Source organism: Medicago sativa, chromosome 7 (assembly GCF_051527215.1).
Source record: "Medicago sativa cultivar Bolivia chromosome 7, Bolivia_mono, whole genome shotgun sequence".
NCBI lineage: Eukaryota > Viridiplantae > Streptophyta > Magnoliopsida > Fabales > Fabaceae > Medicago > Medicago sativa.
In genome coordinates this window covers 91401692-91420071 of record NC_140755.1, presented here as the reverse complement: position 1 = coordinate 91420071, position 18380 = coordinate 91401692, and the positions used below count along the sequence as shown (strand labels likewise).

Here is an 18380-nt window from a genome sequence, read left to right as displayed (position 1 = left end):
ACACTTCATTTGAAATACTATCAACGCAAAGACTATCTTCATCTATTAGCAAAATTTTCATATCATTCCTTGAAGTAACTCATGATATTGCTGATTGTTTAAAAAAAAAAAAAAACTCATGATATTGCTACATAAAGTTGACCATTCAAGAACACTGGTTGCAGAAGACATGTCAACTTGTTTGAGTGACTACCTTTGAATTTTGTTCATAGTTGTTGCAAAACATACTGCTATAAGAAACTGTCTACGTAGAAATTTAAAAGGAATTCTTGTAAAATATGGTGTAAAAGATAGTCTAGATCGTTGACACGTACTTTTGCACAGGTTAACGATCAACACAATATATTTGCAATTTAAGACTCCCACAACACATGAAAGACAGTAAATTAAAAGATTGTCGATTAAGACATGCATTGTCTAGAATTGGTATCTTTAAAAATTATTGTCATGAATTAAGTCAAAAACAATGTGCATAAAATGAACCAAATAAACCCCAAAATTCTTTTTTAATAACAACTGACAGGTTTACACCTGAGTCATAACATCCAACCTAATGATTTCAACATTTGTTAGCCGAGCTATGACATGCATAAGCTTATCCCCTCAAATATTATTTACTTTGGGTACAAATCACTGCAAATATTTACAATATAAAAAGGAAAGAAATTAACAAAAGCAATACAAAGTAGCTAAAACAATTAAAACCCAAATCTCCCATTTATTTGACAGAGAAGTCTCAGAGGACATACATAAAACAAATTTTTAATTTTATATCCATTAGTCAATGTGCTCGGTTCATTTAGCTGTCATTTTTATGCATATTCATTTCTGCATTTTTTTGGGTACTGTTTGTAGTGCTTTCTAGACCTGGCCGTGTGGTACTGATGTAGTGACTTTCTTGAATGATTAGTTTCCAAGCAAATGTGCTTCTTGACTCGCTATACATCTTGTGCACTGGTTTGAAAGAGCAATTCTTCATAACTCATGACTAATATACTTTGAAATTACAATTGTTCAAATTTTCAGCAGAACAAAAATAACACACTCCAATAAGAGACATCTCCAATGTTCTTGAGGAGAAATGACAGACTTTTTTCACAATTTGGGTATTATTGACGATTTTAGCCCACTATATGAAATAAAACATGAAAAGTGAATGGCCAAATTAATCGTCATCATCTGAATTACAAACATTGGGAATCACTATCTAACAAACCTTTATTTTGTTGAAAAACATAAAGGTCCACCAAATCTTTACAATTGTGAAGGAAATATTTTGTCTTCCTTTCCATGCTATATGGATAGGATCTTGTCAAGCAAGATTGTAAAATCCTTCCCCTAAAATGAGAGCCCACAAATCGTGACTTTAATTTTGATTCAAACTTAATCAATCCTATGACATAAATAGTTCAAAATTAATCATTCCATATCTCCAATAGGTGCAAGAACTATAACAAACACAGCATGAGTTATTGTAGCAGCTAATACTATAGTGAGTTCATTGTCTCAACTTGAACAATCAACAAAATTGATTAATTGCCTCTAGATTTGAAAATGAGACAGCCCATTTATGAGACAAAGAAATCATGTGACCTGTATTAACTACGCAAATAGTCATCAACTCACCTATAGTCAAATTCCAAGCAAAATGAAGTTTGCTACATTTAAATTCAAAAATCAAACCAAGGTTAGCCTTTTTGGAAATCTTGCCATTGTAGTAACTCACATATACTCTAAAGGCTGCTGTAACTGTTTTTCCTGCTGGCTACTGTCATCTATTTTCACGTTTTCTGCCTCAAGTGTGGTGTTGTTTTGGCCCTGTGTGCTGATGTTTTTCTCCTCATATGTGCCAGGAATTGGTTGAACAATTTTAGGTAGTGCTGAGGTTGTTAGGTGCTTATCTGTTGGGTGTTTTTTCCCTCATTGTTCTTTGGTTTTGCGGCTTTGTTTGTGCTGTACAGCAGTGACGTAAAATTCCTTCTATGTATTCCATGTTGTCCCGTTTCAGCACTACTTGTGTCGGGATTGTTATCAATACATATGCTGATTCAAAAAAAAAAAAATCAAGAAAGAAGCCTAACGATTTTTTCGTTATTAGAATAAAAAATGCTGATTCAAAAAAAAAAATCAAGAAAGAAGCCTAACGATTTTTTCATTATTAGAATAAAAAAACTTAATACCATACCATCCCCAATAAAGAGAAATATAAATAAAAAAAGTTAACTTGCAGCTAGTATATTATGATTAGGATTTAGGACTACTGATGAGAGCCATTACTAAATGAGACAAATGGCTTGTTAATTGCTCTCCTCATCTTCTTTTTTTTTGAAAGAATTGTTCTCCTCATCTTAAACATGATCTTTTTTCGCTATAAAAAGTTTTGAAAACATCATTTATCAATTTAACAACTATAGGTGACTAACAAAATATTGAGCTGATACACCTTTGATTAAGATACTGATGCAGATCCTATGATGTGTTCTTAACCTTTATGAAGAAATTTGTTCAGTACAACTGGATACATCAAATCTCACTTAAACAAAAAAAATTCGAAATTTATAAAACCCAATAGTAGCTACAAAATTAACATATCGAGAAGCTGTAAGGGAATACCAAGAATACAAACCAATCAGAGCAACAAACAAACATGCTTTGCTGATTGGCAAAAATAACGTCTTATTTTATATAGAACCTGAACATATACTTGGATCTCTTCCAAGCAAATTATTGCTTGAACAACGTAACATCTTGTGGGATGGAGGCTACCTACTTGATCCAAAAAAAAAATGAGAATCCAGCATCCGGGAAAACCTATAATATTGGAAAACAAATATTAAAATATGCTTATTTAGTGATGATTGATCGATCTACGTAAAAACAAAAAATGTTATAGCTAGCTATCCAATTGTTATATGAATGCATATATGTCAACAACATGTAGGTTTTATACCAAGCACCAACAAACGATGTGCTAAATGAATTTGTTCAAGGAACATGAAAAGGAATAAAATACTTTGTAATTCATCCCTTTGTTCTTCAACATTTTTCTATGAACTATCTGTGGTTAACTTTAACGGTGAATCAAAACAATGAATGCGAAAAATAGTGTACAAAACATAATGCAAATTAAATATGAATGAAACTAAGTATTTAAATTTACCTTTTTATAAGAAAGGAGGTGTACAAAATAGAGGAAGAATAATCTCAACCAGCTGAAATAAAACATTCAAAACGTGATTACAAAGATCGAGAATGAAAAAGAAGAAGCTTTCAAAGTTAGGGATTTACCATGGATCTGCGAAAAAAAATGTTAACACTACATCAAACTTACAAATGAAAGTGATGCAACTAAAAACGTTACTTTTAAAAAATGAAGATGAAAATAAAATAGGTGTTGAGGAAGGCATATGCACAAAGGAGAGGAACACCAACAAATGGAGAATGACAGAATAAGAAATGTCACGATGGGAAGAAAATGGGAAAATAGAAGCATGTTATGGAATCAATGCACACAAAACTAAGAGGCGCCTCTTGAAGAACCCATTTTTCATGCATGTGAACTTAATGCATCAATTTCAATTCCCACGTAATGCATTAGAAGATGCAAAGATGAGTACACATTTGTAATTAATTCACATTGGAAACTATCAGTGCATTCAAGACACAAAATGTGGTTGGTTAGTTTAATTTGGAGCACCGGGCACATAATTAATGTAGCATTGGAAAAAGTAAGCATGTACGTTAATTGACTAAAGCTTTGGGTCTGCACTTATGGTTTATAAGTTAAGAGATTTGAATTTTGAAAATGGTATTAAATGAGTTTGTAAGCAAAATTTTCCCGCTCATAATCTAGGATTAGGGTTTTGCATTAGTTGTTTACATTGTACATTAGGATTAGATAATAAGGATAAGGATAGGGTTAAATATGTTTTTGGTCCCTATAAATATGTCAACTTTTCGTTTTAGTCCCTCTAAAATTTTCCTTCAACTTTTAGTCCCTATAAAATTTTCAATCTTCACTTTTGGTCCCTCTTTTAAAGTAAATTCATATGTAGAATTCATATTATTTAATAAAATTTTCCAGAAAAATTCAAAATATTATAAGAATCACTCCAAAAAAAAATTCAATTTTTTTTAACAAAACATGAATTTAATATGAATTTTTATATTGTTTACGGTTAAAAATTCATATTTAATTTGTGTTTTGTTAAAAAATTCTAATTTTTTTTAGAATATTTTACACATTTCATTAAAAAATACAAAAATTAAATTAAAAATAGGGACCAAAAGTAGTGATTGAAAATTTTATATGGACTAAAAGTTGAAGGAAAATTTTAGAGGGACTAAAACGAAAAGTTGACATATTTATAGGGATCAAAAACATATTTAACTCTTAATAGTATTAGTAGTACAAATAATAATTGTTCTAGGGGTCTACAATTCCACTTTTAAGGCGTCTGTGTTGGATTTATTGATCAACTAGTTCAGAAAAAACAAATTCATTTTAATTACATCTGTGCGGGACAGGGTATCCTTGCACCTAATATTAATAATATGGCCTACAACCTTCACAATCATTCATTAGTATATTGAAATAAAACTATTATTATTGAAATGGTTTAATACCTGGCAAAATAGCATAGATATTTTTCTTAAAAAAAAAAAAGTAGCATAGATATTTGAGGTTTTGTACGGAAGAAAATCATACTCCTGGTCCTGGCATAGTACTAAGTTTTCTATCAAAAAAAAGTTGCTTGTAGTACTAATTTTTGTTTAAATATTTACAACAAAATTAATACGTAGTGACTTGCTGCAAAATGAAGAAACCAAATAACGTGATTCAACAGTTATTTACAATTATTGTGTGAAAAAAAAAGTAATTTACAATTATGAACACATAACATTAATTAAATTTGTTCTGATGCATAATGCTATATGTTAATTAAAATAAATGGTATAATTGAAGAATTATGCTCTTTTTTTAGGGGTTGAGAACATATACTTTTTCTACGAATGAAAAAAAATAAATTATATGAAAACTGATAAATAATGCTCATTTTAAGATGGTTTTTCATAAATATGATACTTATAATAGAACGGAAGGACCAACAATAAACAAAATAAAAATGGACTTTTAAACACGTAGTTAGGAGTTCAATTTTTAATTAATGAGCATTGAAAAAATTTGATTGGTGGAAACTTCATATAAATACAGCAATAAACAAAATAAAATGGAGGGAGTGGTTTAGATTTTTCGTTAATAACTCATTATTTTGGATTATTTCAGTATAATTCTGTTTTATTATTTAACGTTTTAACTTACAATTTGTTCATCCCTACCTAATATCCTAATAGGAAGCAAAGTCAAGTCAAGTCAAGTAGCATCGACGTGCATTTATGCATTTTGGCAAAAATAAAAACTGTACATTATCAGTGAAGATAAATTATGTGGGGACTGGGGACTATGTAAATTACATGAATTTTGGCGGCATGTGATGTGCAGATATATTCTAATGTTTACGTGGTAATAGTAGGTGGATTCTAAGGTGAGGGCTCAATTAAGTCCCTCATCGATGGACCATCATGAACTGTTATTAAAAGTCATTAGATTAATCAAGAGCACACACTTTATTATACACTCTCTACACTTTATCACACCTCACCAATTTTTCTCTATCCTCCCACCACCACTCTTCAATTTACTGTATATCTTCAACGGTTTTAATCTCTTTTCTCTGGGCAGCACTTTGGTGCCATTAATGGCACCAAGATAGATGTGTTGTGTGGCCCAGATGCAATGACAATGTGTTTGTGTGGCCCAGATTTAATGGCACGGTGCCATTAATGACACCAAAGTGCTACCCCTTTTCTCTCCTTCAAGGAATGCAACCACCTGGCTTGGATTCTGACCGCTACAAGCTGTGTTTCAACAAACTAAATCATAAAAAATGGCTTTGCAATGTTAATCTCTGAAACACTAAAAAACAACCTCCATATTTGATTCATTTATTAAGTTGAGAATGAAATAAAAGATCGGAACAAAAAAAGATCGCGTTAAACAAGAAACCACTTGACTTTATTAAAATGACATTCTACATGTGTTTAAATCTATTTAGGTTTGCATGTTTTTATCAAGGATTTTGGTTTGCAGTTTGATTTTTGCAAACTTTGTTTTGTCACAATTTTAAGATGTCAACAAGCATCTTTGCGTTCAGTGAGAAAAAAAAATCATCTTTGCCCTTATGAAAAGAAGAAAATCATCTTTACCAGATTTTTGGCGAGCCAGAAAGAACTCTAATGGAGAGAATTAGGAATGTGTAGTTGCTCTTACTTTAAATTTTAATGGTGTGATATAGTGTAGAGAGTGTATAATAAGGTGTGTGCTCTTGATTAATTTAATGACTCTCAATAATTATTCATGGTGGTTCACCGATGAGGGACTTAATTGAACCCTCATCCTAGAATCCACCGGTATATTTCTTGTATCAATCTCTTTATTTTATATAGTAAACAATGTTATTAAAAAATATAGTAAACAAAGTGTATTAGGTATACAGAATTAATATTTTTGTTTTTTAAGAGTTCCATACAAATAAGACAAATGATTACAGTCTTTTATTGTATTTTTCCATATCTTTTTACAAGGTTAGTTATTTTTTTAATTAACTGACAAACTATATAAAATCCATTATCCTGTAATAAGAAATAAATTTCATTATCGTGTGCAATACATCATATTTTTCCTAAAACATATATATAATTACATACTTTGTAAAGTTTTTCTTTCCTTTACAGAACAACAGTGCAAAATAAAAATTCAAGAAATGAGGTAATGATGATGACGATGAAGGAAGAAGAGGAATATTCTTATAGAACATTTACCCTGTAATCATGAATTAAGAATTCCAAGTTGATGAAAAATTCCAAAAGCTAGAAAACTAGACAAAATATAACCTAAAAAAGCTAATAAGTTAAGCTCAATAATTGGTCCAGATATTCAGCACCCAAATCCTCAAAAACAAACACATTTTGAGAATTAATATTGGTCTCAATCTGAATTTGATCACTATGATATTCACTTTTGATTTTCTTTGTACTTACCTTATTGGATTTTTTTCTCATGATATGTTTTCTCTTGAGTGCCAATACAGGTGAAGTACCTTCTTCCAAAGGCTTAGAATTACTAGCCATTTCATTAAGTGATTCTCTCACTAATTCTTCTGGAAAATTCAACACTGCCAATGAACCTCTTGTTGATAAAGCTGCTTGATCATAAGCTAAAGCAGCTGCTTCGGCCGTGTCGAATGTTCCAATCCACACTCTAACACCTTTTCTTGTTGAATCTCTTATCTCCGCCGCAAATTTTCCCCATGGCCTAGTTCTTACTCCTCTAAATGCTCTTTTTTTGCTTTCCTTAATCGGCGGCGGTAGAGGTGGTGATGATGTTTGTGTCTCTTTGATCACTTGTGTGTAAGTTGTATTAGATGAAACTTCTAGTGGTTCATTGCTTAGTACGGATACAGAAGAATTTGATTCCGTTGATGATAATGATAATGATTCATTTGTTTGTGATTGTGAGTGGTTGTTGAAGTTGATGTCATCACTAAAGAAGTTAACAAAATCTTCTTCTAGTTCCCAAGAGAAATTATTAGGGAAGTACATAAGGTTTTGATTTTGGTTTTGGAAGAGAGGAGAATCAAAATCCATTTTTGGACGCAATACTCAATAAATTCTCTTTATCACTTGGCACTCTATATATGGTTTTTTCCTTTTATAGCGAAACAACTATTTGTGGTTGTGGGGGAGTCTAAAGTTAGAATGTAGATATTTGGGGGCTTGGTTCATTTATATACCCATTGAATTGAAGGGGAAACAAAACGACCAAAAAGATTGAGAAATGGATGAATATTCATTTGAATTAAAAAATAATATAGTACAAATTTGGCTGTGGTTAAAAGGAAGGTCATAGAGGATGTCTTTGAATATTTTTATGATCTTCTTATCAAAGAATGGACCTAACGCCTAAATTTAAATCTCCTTCTAATTTCTTTGATAAAATGGGTAAATGCATATAGTTTAATTAAGGCACGTGAGTCAAACTTTTGAGCAACATGGGCAACTCCTAATAGGACATGTAAGATTGAAGTATTGAACCATTGAATTTGAACCAAGTAGGCGACTGCTGTGCTTGAAAATTAAACTCTTTTATTAATTTTCAAATTTTGGCTATTGTCAGAGTTTTTATTCAAAACCTTTTGATATATTTCTTGTCATTGTTTTTAAAGATTTTAATGACAAAATTCACACCCTATATATGTATGAAGCGCATTAAGTTCTTAAATGTGTGACTTATGAAATCAAACGTCACTGTATTTTATTTTGTTAATGAGGTTTAATCCAGTGTTCACTTGTGGAGACTCATTTAAAGTCAGATCATAGCTCATATGAATTTAGTCCACTAAAATTGATATATTTTATTTTGTTAATGAGGTTCAATTTAGTGTTCACTTGTGGAGACTCATTTAAAGTCAGATCATAGCTCGTATGAATTTAGTCCACTAAAATTGATACCAGGCGAAACTAAAATTGACACATTGAAAGAAGCACACTGCAATGTCCCAAACCGACACCACCAACTCAAATAGGTTAAATTGGATTTCATTTAGAGGACAAAGTTGAAGTTAATAGTAATATAAATCCACTTGGGTTGACATGATGGTGCTCGCTTGGGTCATTGGAGTGTGCTCCTCCATAAGGTCTCATGTTCGATTCTTTCTCATGCACACTCTAAGGGAGAATATTTATGCCTCCAGACGGGTAATCAAAATATCGCACCAAGATGACGGACATCACATTACTATTGTTCTTAGATGAGTAAATCACAGACAAAACACAAGAAAAACCAAATCTCTATGAAAAATCATTTATTTAAATAAAAGTAGAAGAACAAAATTGATTTAGAAGGGTGATTTTACATTCTAAAACATCCGAAATATTTTTTTCTAACAAAATACACTAATTTCATTAAATTATTATTAGAAAGACCTCTTAATCTTAAAATTCGCCTTATATTATACTCTAACTGACACAATCGGAAGCGTGAGCTAACAAACGCTAAACCTAAATTGAAAAGAAACAAGTTTATAAGTGACAAACCTGTGAAAATAGAGTTTCAAAATCCACCAAAAATTGAGAAAACTCTCAAAAATATTAATGAATGAATAAAAGTAGAGGCTACAACTGTTAAGCTTAAATAGGCAAATAACAACCCTAATTAACCAAAAATAACAAACTGAAACAATATATCTTGAACTTAAATAATGAAATACTAAAGAAACTCTCCTACATCACTAACATATCTTGAGCCAATCATGCATGGGCATGGAGTCTACCTCTAAAATATGGTGATGGATATGTCATATTCAGCGGCGAAGCTAGCAATAATTCTATGAGATGGCCACATATAAAGATTTTTTTTTTTTTAAACTAATCTAACCCAATAGGCAAAAAAAATTCACAATAACTATTACTTATATAAAATGTTCTTCATAAAATATACACTTGATTCAACAAGAACGGATTATACCAAAAAATGCGGCAATAAACTATTTTGTACCAAAAAAGCCAAACATAAAAAATTGGTTTCAAATTAAACGAGATTACTGTGTGAATGAGATCAAAGTGTGAATTGAGATCAATGGTCAATCAAATCTAATTATGTGCTTGATGTTCTATTACTGTTTAGGACACCATGTCGTTTGTGGCTCTTCTATTGTATTCCACCGTACTTTATTTGTTAAATAAACCAAATATTGTTATTATTTATTATTTATCTCTTTTGGGTGTTAATCTTCCGGTTCCTATACGACATTATCAAATAATTTGAAGTTCGACCGGAAGCTAAAAAAAGATGGAAAAAATTATTTCACGTAAAATAAAACTTGAGGTAGCTAAATATATATTATTAGGGGTAGCTAAATATAAAGATATACCTACTCGTTCAAAAAAATGTTTTTTTTTTGGGTAGCTAGGGCTACCCCTCCCTTATACTACCATCCGCCCCTGGTCATATTGGAGTATGCGACCGCTACATAGTGGTGAAATTAAAAGGGTGAATTTGGCTTAAGGTTTCTGTTTCTTCTGCAATATTTGGATTTTACTCTAAAATGGTATTGGTGCATATATCTTAAGTGGACGACAGTTTATTTTATGAAATAATAATGTGTAGAGATGTCTAGAAGTCTTAGCTCAACTGGCAAATGCCGAAATTGCAAGGTCGGATGTCGTGATCCGAGTTCGAACCTGGCACCTCACAGTTGTGTGTGAGTTTAATTTCAGTGGATTACCACTTAATCTAAGACAAAAATGTGTATATAGAGATGTCAATTATGCATAAGACTGCTTGATTGATCCATCTTGGACACTCGAAACAATTTTGCATGAATTATTGTAGATATATAGATGTCACTCTCAACTTAGCTTGATTCATAGGAATGATATGCAGTGTACTTACGAATTTGAGACCTCCGGATTATGCAATCAGTTGTTGATCAAATTGCTCACGTTTCATTTTTGTATTTTACAGTAGATATGCAAAGTTGAAACGCAAAATAATATCCAATTTTAATACAATTCAAACTATATGAGTGTTTATTATGAATAAAAAAAATCAAACAATGTGAGTGAATTAAATATCGTGTGTGATTCCCCAAATACCGTAAATTTGAAGTTTTTCATTTCACTAACCGTAAATTTGAGTTGGTCATGCTGTTTCTTAGCACATTTATGTTTTTCTTAAGGTGAGTTTATTTGAGTACGTACGTATAATCGAATTATTTAGTGATATTTCATTTTTTTAAAAATATATTCAATGTTTTTTCAAATTTTTATATTAATTTATTTAAAAATTATATTAAATTTAAATGAGTTTTGTTTATAGAATACATGTACATCAATACCAAAAAAAAAATTTGAATACATGTACATAATCAGCCTTTAATGTATCTAAAACTTTACATTTTTCTTAATCGGTCCAAAGAATTATTGTAAATAGAGTAATTATATTTGTATAATCATTTTACGACAATTTTTTTCCCTCCTCTAATTAGTCAAAAACAATAGAGATAGAAAGGGAAACCAATATATTACCAAAAAAAAAAAAAGGGAAACCAATATTGTACCAAAACAAAAAAGAAAGGGAAACCAATATAAAAATGCAATGTGAATATGAGAAAAATTGTCTGATATTCAAAATAGTGGTTCAAATATAATTTTTCATATAAATACTGCCCACAAGATGTGTCAAGACTCTAAGAGAAAAATCAAATACAATCTCCTAAAACTCAGTTGTCAACTGTGTGTTGCACACCCAATGTAGCGACATTCAAGTGATTGAACATACCGCACTAATGTAAAGCAAAATCAAAATATTTCACTTTATTTTTATTTTAAATCAACAGCAAGAGAAAAAAGAGCTACATTTATATAACTAATTAACTATCACTTACATAAAGGAGAGCGCATTTTTTATATATAAAAAATATAAAAGTTGCTCTTTTTTTCTCCTCCAAGAGCAAATATTGGAGTACAAATTAAGACTTTGTATTTATCCTTCCTAAACAAAATGACTTTGTATTGCTGTCGATCATTTGTGCCAAATACACTAGTCTGTCATTTTCATAACTCCCAGCAGGGGAGACTTGTGCACAGTGAGTTTTTCTTTTTTTGTTGAGACAGTGGGTTTTTGTTTTTTTATCACTTGCATTGCGCGCCTATGAATAACTTTAATCATTAACTAGACTTTTGATCCGTCAGGTCTTGTCGACTATAATAGAGACCAATGAATAATCTTTAACCCATAAGATCATGGGTCGATCAATAAATCCAAATATAATCTTTAACCCGTAAGATCGTGGATCGATCAACAAACGCAAAATAGATTAATAGAGATACAATATTATAATCAAATTTGTCTTACTATGTCCTTCAATGACACTCAAATCTTATCAAATTTTACATTTTAGTTTTGAAAAATTAATCATTTAAAGACTGTTATTTTATTTTATCACAATATATTATTGGGGCATTATCTTCTCATTTTTTTTAAAAAATTATAAAGAAAAAAGATAAAAAGAATACAATACTATTATATTGTTGCACGGGTCAATTTTATTTATTACTTTTATAGTTAAACATCAAAAATTGACTTGTAATAATTGTTTTAAATTTCAACTTAACATGAAAAATAAAGTCGTTTCAATTAATAGAATTTCTAAATTACACATACAACTCTAAAAATAATAACTACACTTTGATATTTACTAAAAGTAATTATATATTTTTCCAACCAAATACATATCATATCTGCATATATCATAGAATTTAATAATAGAAGAGATGAAATTAGGGTAACCGAGTTTGCATGGAAATTAGGGTATTCTGTTTGTAAACGTATTAAATAAGTGTGCAACAACTTGTCAAAAAAAAAAAAGTCTACATAAACAATAGATATATACAAACGATGACACAACATGATAGGAATGAAAAGCTTATCAGTGAGGAGAAATATTAGGGATTGCTGCATTTTAGAGGGAATTTGTTAGGTTAAATTGGTGCGCTGCATTTTTTTAGATGGAATTTGTTAGGTTAAATTGCTGCTAACCTAATGCAGCATTTTAGAGGGAAATTATTAGGTTAAGTTGCTGCAAACCTAATAAAATTAATAAATAAGGATATTTTAATTTACTAAAATAAAAAATTATAAAAAATAGAACAACAACTTATATAATATTTTTCTGTATATATTAGTAAAAAATATATAATCAAAGTAGGTTATATGAATAGCACATATGATCAAATTACAACATGTATTTAGATACGAAAGGCCTATTAATAGGTGGTGACACTAATTGTCATTTTATCCTTGCATTTTTTTAGATGAAATTTGTTAGGTTAAATTGCTGCTAACCTAATGCAGCATTTTAGAGGGAAATTATTAGGTTAAGTTGCTGCAAACCTAATAAAATTAATAAATAAGGATATTTTAATTTACTAAAATAAAAAATTATAAAAAATAGAACAACAACTTATATAATATTTTTCTGTATATATTAGTAAAAAATATATAATCAAAGTAGGTTATATGAATAGCACATATGATCAAATTACAACATGTATTTAGATACGAAAGGCCTATTAATAGGTGGTGACACTAATTGTCATTTTATCCTTAAAAAAAAACTATTGTCATTTTATGACTATTTCATATGTGATTTGAACTTTATCTTTTGAGATTACAAAGTCAATTTGTTATCACCGGTCATATATCTTATGAACTTCAATAATTAAATCAATCAAATATATATATATATATATATATATATATATATATATATATATATGAATATCTTACTAACTTATAATGTTCCCAAATATTTAAACTATTCTCAGAGGAAGAGTCCTTGATAATTTGGAGTTCAACCAAGAAATAAATATAGTATGGTGAAGAATATTGTTTAACCCATGAATCAAATTTGAGTTCTCTCAAGATTACAATTTATCTTTTGGTAAAGCTCATTAACCATATGAGTTCAATCACTTAGTTTAAACCCTAGAATTTTACTAGGTATAATAAAATAAATTTTACGAAACTAAGAGTTTTCCTTTCCTAAACAGACTCATTATAATTTTAAAGAAAATGTCAACCAATGCCCCTAACCAGTGTCCTAGGGGCACTAGTTAAAAAAATCAAATCAGAAAAATTGTATTGAAAATATAAGTATTTAACTTTTTAAAAGTTAATAAGTTGTTGTTTTCAATAAAAAATTTCTATATTTATTTTTCTCAACTAGTGTCTCGGAAGTATTAGTTAATATCACCCTATTTTTAAAAGAGGTAGATGTTTAGCTCCTTAACCATACACAGGAAAATGTATATGTTTCATAAGTGATTTTACGGTTGTATGGTAAAAAAAACACCTATATTAACTTTTCTATATGGTATTGGCTTTTTAGTTCGTTTAGATGGAGAAAGTGATAATAGTTTTGTCAATAAAATTTGGATGTTAAATGATGTTTTTTTTTTTAATACAAAAATCATGTTTCTTTGTCAAGTAGTGTTGGAACTAAGACATTTTAAATGTGGAGAAGTAGATAATCTAGAGTTCGAACACTAATCTCTGCATAATGTTGTCCTTGCAGCTACCAACTAAGTTGTGCTTACATGACAAAAATCATGTTTTTTTTTTAATTAGTGAGTAACAAACAAGAGAAATGCTAACAAGTGCCATAAGGGCACTTGATAAGAAACTTAAAGTAGTAACTTTATCTTGGAAATTGTGCATTCAACTTATTGAAATAGTAAAAAACAACTTTTTCTACATGAAATTTCACAATTATTTCCTTTTTTGATTCCTTAACCATTGCCCTAAGGGCATTGGTTAGCAAAACCCAACAAACAAATAAAATTAAACATTAGCATTGGATTTTTTTTTTTTACGGAAAACTTTGTTATTTTTTTTACTGAAACAAAATCAACTCATTACAATAATAATAACAGTCTTAATACAAGATGACATATGATCATGAATTCGAGAACTAACATAAGACAATGACACTTTGGCTAACAAATGAATGACACTATTTGTTTGTTTACTAATGAAATTTGTCTTAAAGTTTTGATAAAATATAAGTTTTTTTTTTGAAGAAATCAAAATGAATTATATTAACAACTAGCTATCCCTCCAGCACAAGGTGTACTAGAGTAAATAGCCCACAAAATACAATGAGAGTTTAATCAAAATATTAACAAAATTAAGCACCACCCAAGCATAACATAGGGTTTAGGCACCAATCATGAAACTGATAAGGAAAAACTGTAAATTTTGCCTTATGCCACCAAAAGGAAAGAATTTTTATGTTTTCCAATAGTTTAAGAGGAGTATTCTCTTCACCATGGAAAATTCTGTTATTTCTTTCCTTCCATAAGACCTAAGATGCGCAAACCAAATCAAAGACATAAAAGACTTCTTCCGATTTCCATAGCCTGAAGCTGAACTAAACTGCAGAAAATGATTAATAATTGATGAAGGTAAAGCTGTGTAAACCCCTAGCCAATGTCGAACCATTTGCCAAAGTTGGCCAAGATACCACAATTTAAAAATAAATGATCAACAGTTCTTGCACTTCGCACCCACCGACACACATCTGATCATCATGGTGAATGATCCCCCGCCGAAACAAATTACCCTTCGTAGGCAACCTATTCCGAAAGAGGCGCCAAGCAAAAATTGAGACCTTCAACGGAACGTCCTTCCTCCAAAAAATGTCATCAGAAAGCAATGAAACACCAAGGTTTGTAGGCGTACCATCAGTAAGAGTACGGTACGCCCCTCTAACTGTATAACCATGGGAAGGATCAGGAATCCAAGTCCAAACATCAGTACTATCATCCTGCAAAGAAACTGTCAGTAATAAAGTCCTACACTCCGCTACCAACTCCTCCTCCCACACTCATAACCTCCTTCTCCACTTCCACGCCTATCCGCCCTCACCCCACCCCAAAGCAAACATATGTGCAACAGTTGCTAATTTGTTCTCTGATAAATCAAACAACCTAGGATAACGCACACGGAGAGGCACATCACCCAACCTGAACAAAGTAAGTAATCCGTTTCCAGTTTTAAGATGGACATTGTCAGCATACCAATTGCCCAATGCCGACCCTAAACCGTCACGGATCCTAACTATCTCTCTCCACCAAACCGACCCCTCTCGGCCTCCTGCCTGCAAGCGCCCACCCTCCAAACCATACCTGGCCGCTAAACATCTAAACCACAGACCCTCATTATATGTTACCTATCTCCAACACCACTTCCCTAACAAGGCTAAATTAATCTCCCTAAGTCTCCTTACCCCCATACCTCCAACCCCCTTATCCAAACAAACAGTGTTCCAGTCAATCCAAGATATTTTCCTAAAGTCCTCACCCCCCCCCCCCCCCCCCCCCCCCCCCCCCAAAAAAAAAAAGAATTAAAAGAGAATCGATAGAGGAGATGATACCTGAGGGAGCTTTGATAAATTATAAGTGAAATGTTGACACGACGATTTTCAAGAAATAAGGTTGTTATTTTTTTTTTTTGAGTAAAGGAATAAGGTTGTTATGGCATTTCCTTCACAAAAAAAAAAGGTTGTTATGGCACGGGGATGTGTATTAGAGGGAGGCAAGGTGAGTATATAAGCGCTAGGACAATTTGGTTTCGAGAATTACCACAACTTCATGAGATGGAAGTAAGAGAGTTGAAGGAAGCGATAAAGTGGTTTGGTAATATGAGTTTATCTAAGGTGTCTATTAAACTTATTGCAAACAATTTAGTTGACAATATAGTCCAGAGAGTCAACACCAATTCTATATATGACACTATTATAGAGATTTGTAAAACTTCGATTAGAATTTATGAAGATTAGTCTTTATTACAAATTTTTTTAATAGCTTAATTTTTAAAGGTACATGTTGTAAATATTCAGTTCATAAAAAATAGTCTTGTACTGTTGGTCCCACGAGTAAGAAAAGAATGGGGTTGAATGCAGTGTATTTTTTCCATTCCAGTAACCTATCCCTATCTAACGTTTCTAGACTTGAAACAAGTGTCCACATCAGCCGCCAGCGTGTCCTCTACCTTGCAGATAAAATAACTCAAGTGCTCTAGCAACATTATATTGACACTCTACTATCTTGCAAGCCATTTTTGAAATTTGTTTTAGTCTCCCATTTATTCAACTTATTTTTTTTATATATTTTATTGGAATAATTTTATTCAAAAATATGTCGGATATTAGATGGTAATATCTTAGTGGAATATAATTTAAATCTTGTTCGTTATGTTTAGGAGTTTAGCTCATTATCTATCTCCATTGGTTACTCAATGATAATAAATGTTTATTTCATCTGCTAAAAAAACTAAATATGACACTAACATGATTATATAATATTTACCTGTCCATTTTTTTAATAAAATAATAATCCAAAATTTAGTGTAATTTAATTAGATACAAATTTTTTATAAACTAAATAGGTTAAACAACCGATAAAATTAAAAGGAAAAAAATATTAGACAAAATTGTAGCAACTCTTTATATGTATCTACAAACTCACATATGCATCCACATGAAAAAGACTTTCTCAAAGTTACCATTAGCTTAAACTTTAGGATAAGTTAGAAACCAGGTGCTTGATTTAATTAGTTCATAGGATAATCTTTTGATTTGACTGATACATAGGATAAGTTAGGTGCTTGATTCAAATATGATTTGAACATTTGACATATATATGAAATGTACGAAATTATCCCATAGATACAATTAACATTTTAAAAAAAACATTGTTGATTTGTTTTTATCCTCAAACAACATCGTGCTTGAAATCCATGACACTGCATTTAGACCACCTTCTAACTGGTACAGAGTAGTAGATAATCAAGAATAACAAATTAAAAATTCTCATACGTTACTAGATCGACTAAAATAACCGTGAAAATTAGTGCTACTTACATGTCAAGATAATTGTTAGCTTTACTTGCTCATAAAAAATAATTTGTTGACAGTATTTTATTCCTAGTTCCTAGTCTGGAAAAGAATTGCGGAAAAATCATAGTGGGTCATTAGAAATACCGTTATGATGACCAAAGATGATAAAGAAAATGCAGACAATAGCCTTAAATGATTAATACTTCAATAGATTGGCATTATTATCAACTTGTGTACTATAATATTTTAATAATGTTTCTTTCGAGCAACTTGCTTGGCATTATTAATTATAAATTATTAATTATAAATTATTAATTATATGTTGTTTATATATAAACCTCGTCTTTTTTTTATTATGTCAAAAAAAATTGTCAAAAATTTTGTAAAAAATAATTCTATTCATGAAAAAAGAAAAAGAAAAGTTTGCGGGACATAAATCTAACTAAATAGAACAAAAAAAGTAAAGAGAAAAATTAAAAAAGTATTCTCATATGAAGATGTCATTTCTACCCTATTGAATATGATGAGTGTTATGTAAACAACCATTTGGTTGATAACTTATGAGACAATAATAATTTATAAAGAAAAAGTAAATACGAAAACCAAACAATTGAGAGATAAAGTAAAAAATAATGTAAATATAAAAGAGAAAATTATCACAAAATTGTCATACACTAGATGTTCAAATATAATTTCTCATTGAATATAGTCATTCTCGTCAGTGCATCACTCCAAAATCAACAATACATACTCCCTCTGGTCATATTTATAAGCAAAAATCACTTTTTTAAATTCATTGAATATTTAATGTATTTGGTCTTTATATAGACTAGATATGTTAATCATTCAATTTATAAG

General features: G+C 30.5%; 1 long non-coding RNA gene and 1 pseudogene across 2 annotated transcripts; both read right to left on the bottom strand.

Annotated features, from left to right (window-relative positions):
• Positions 1-1148: 1148 nt before the first annotated feature.
• Positions 1149-3574, bottom strand: LOC146910196 (uncharacterized). The gene is made up of 2 exons (XR_015018939.1): positions 3161-3574; positions 1149-2811 (listed from the first exon to the last, which is right to left on the bottom strand). It is a non-coding gene; the product is annotated as an uncharacterized LOC146910196 (long non-coding RNA).
• Positions 3575-6845: 3271 nt separating this feature from the next.
• Positions 6846-7841, bottom strand: LOC146910195 (ethylene-response factor C3 pseudogene; annotated as a pseudogene). Its single transcript, XR_015020408.1, has one exon. The product of XR_015020408.1 is annotated as an ethylene-response factor C3 pseudogene (transcript).
• Positions 7842-18380: the final 10539 nt, after the last annotated feature.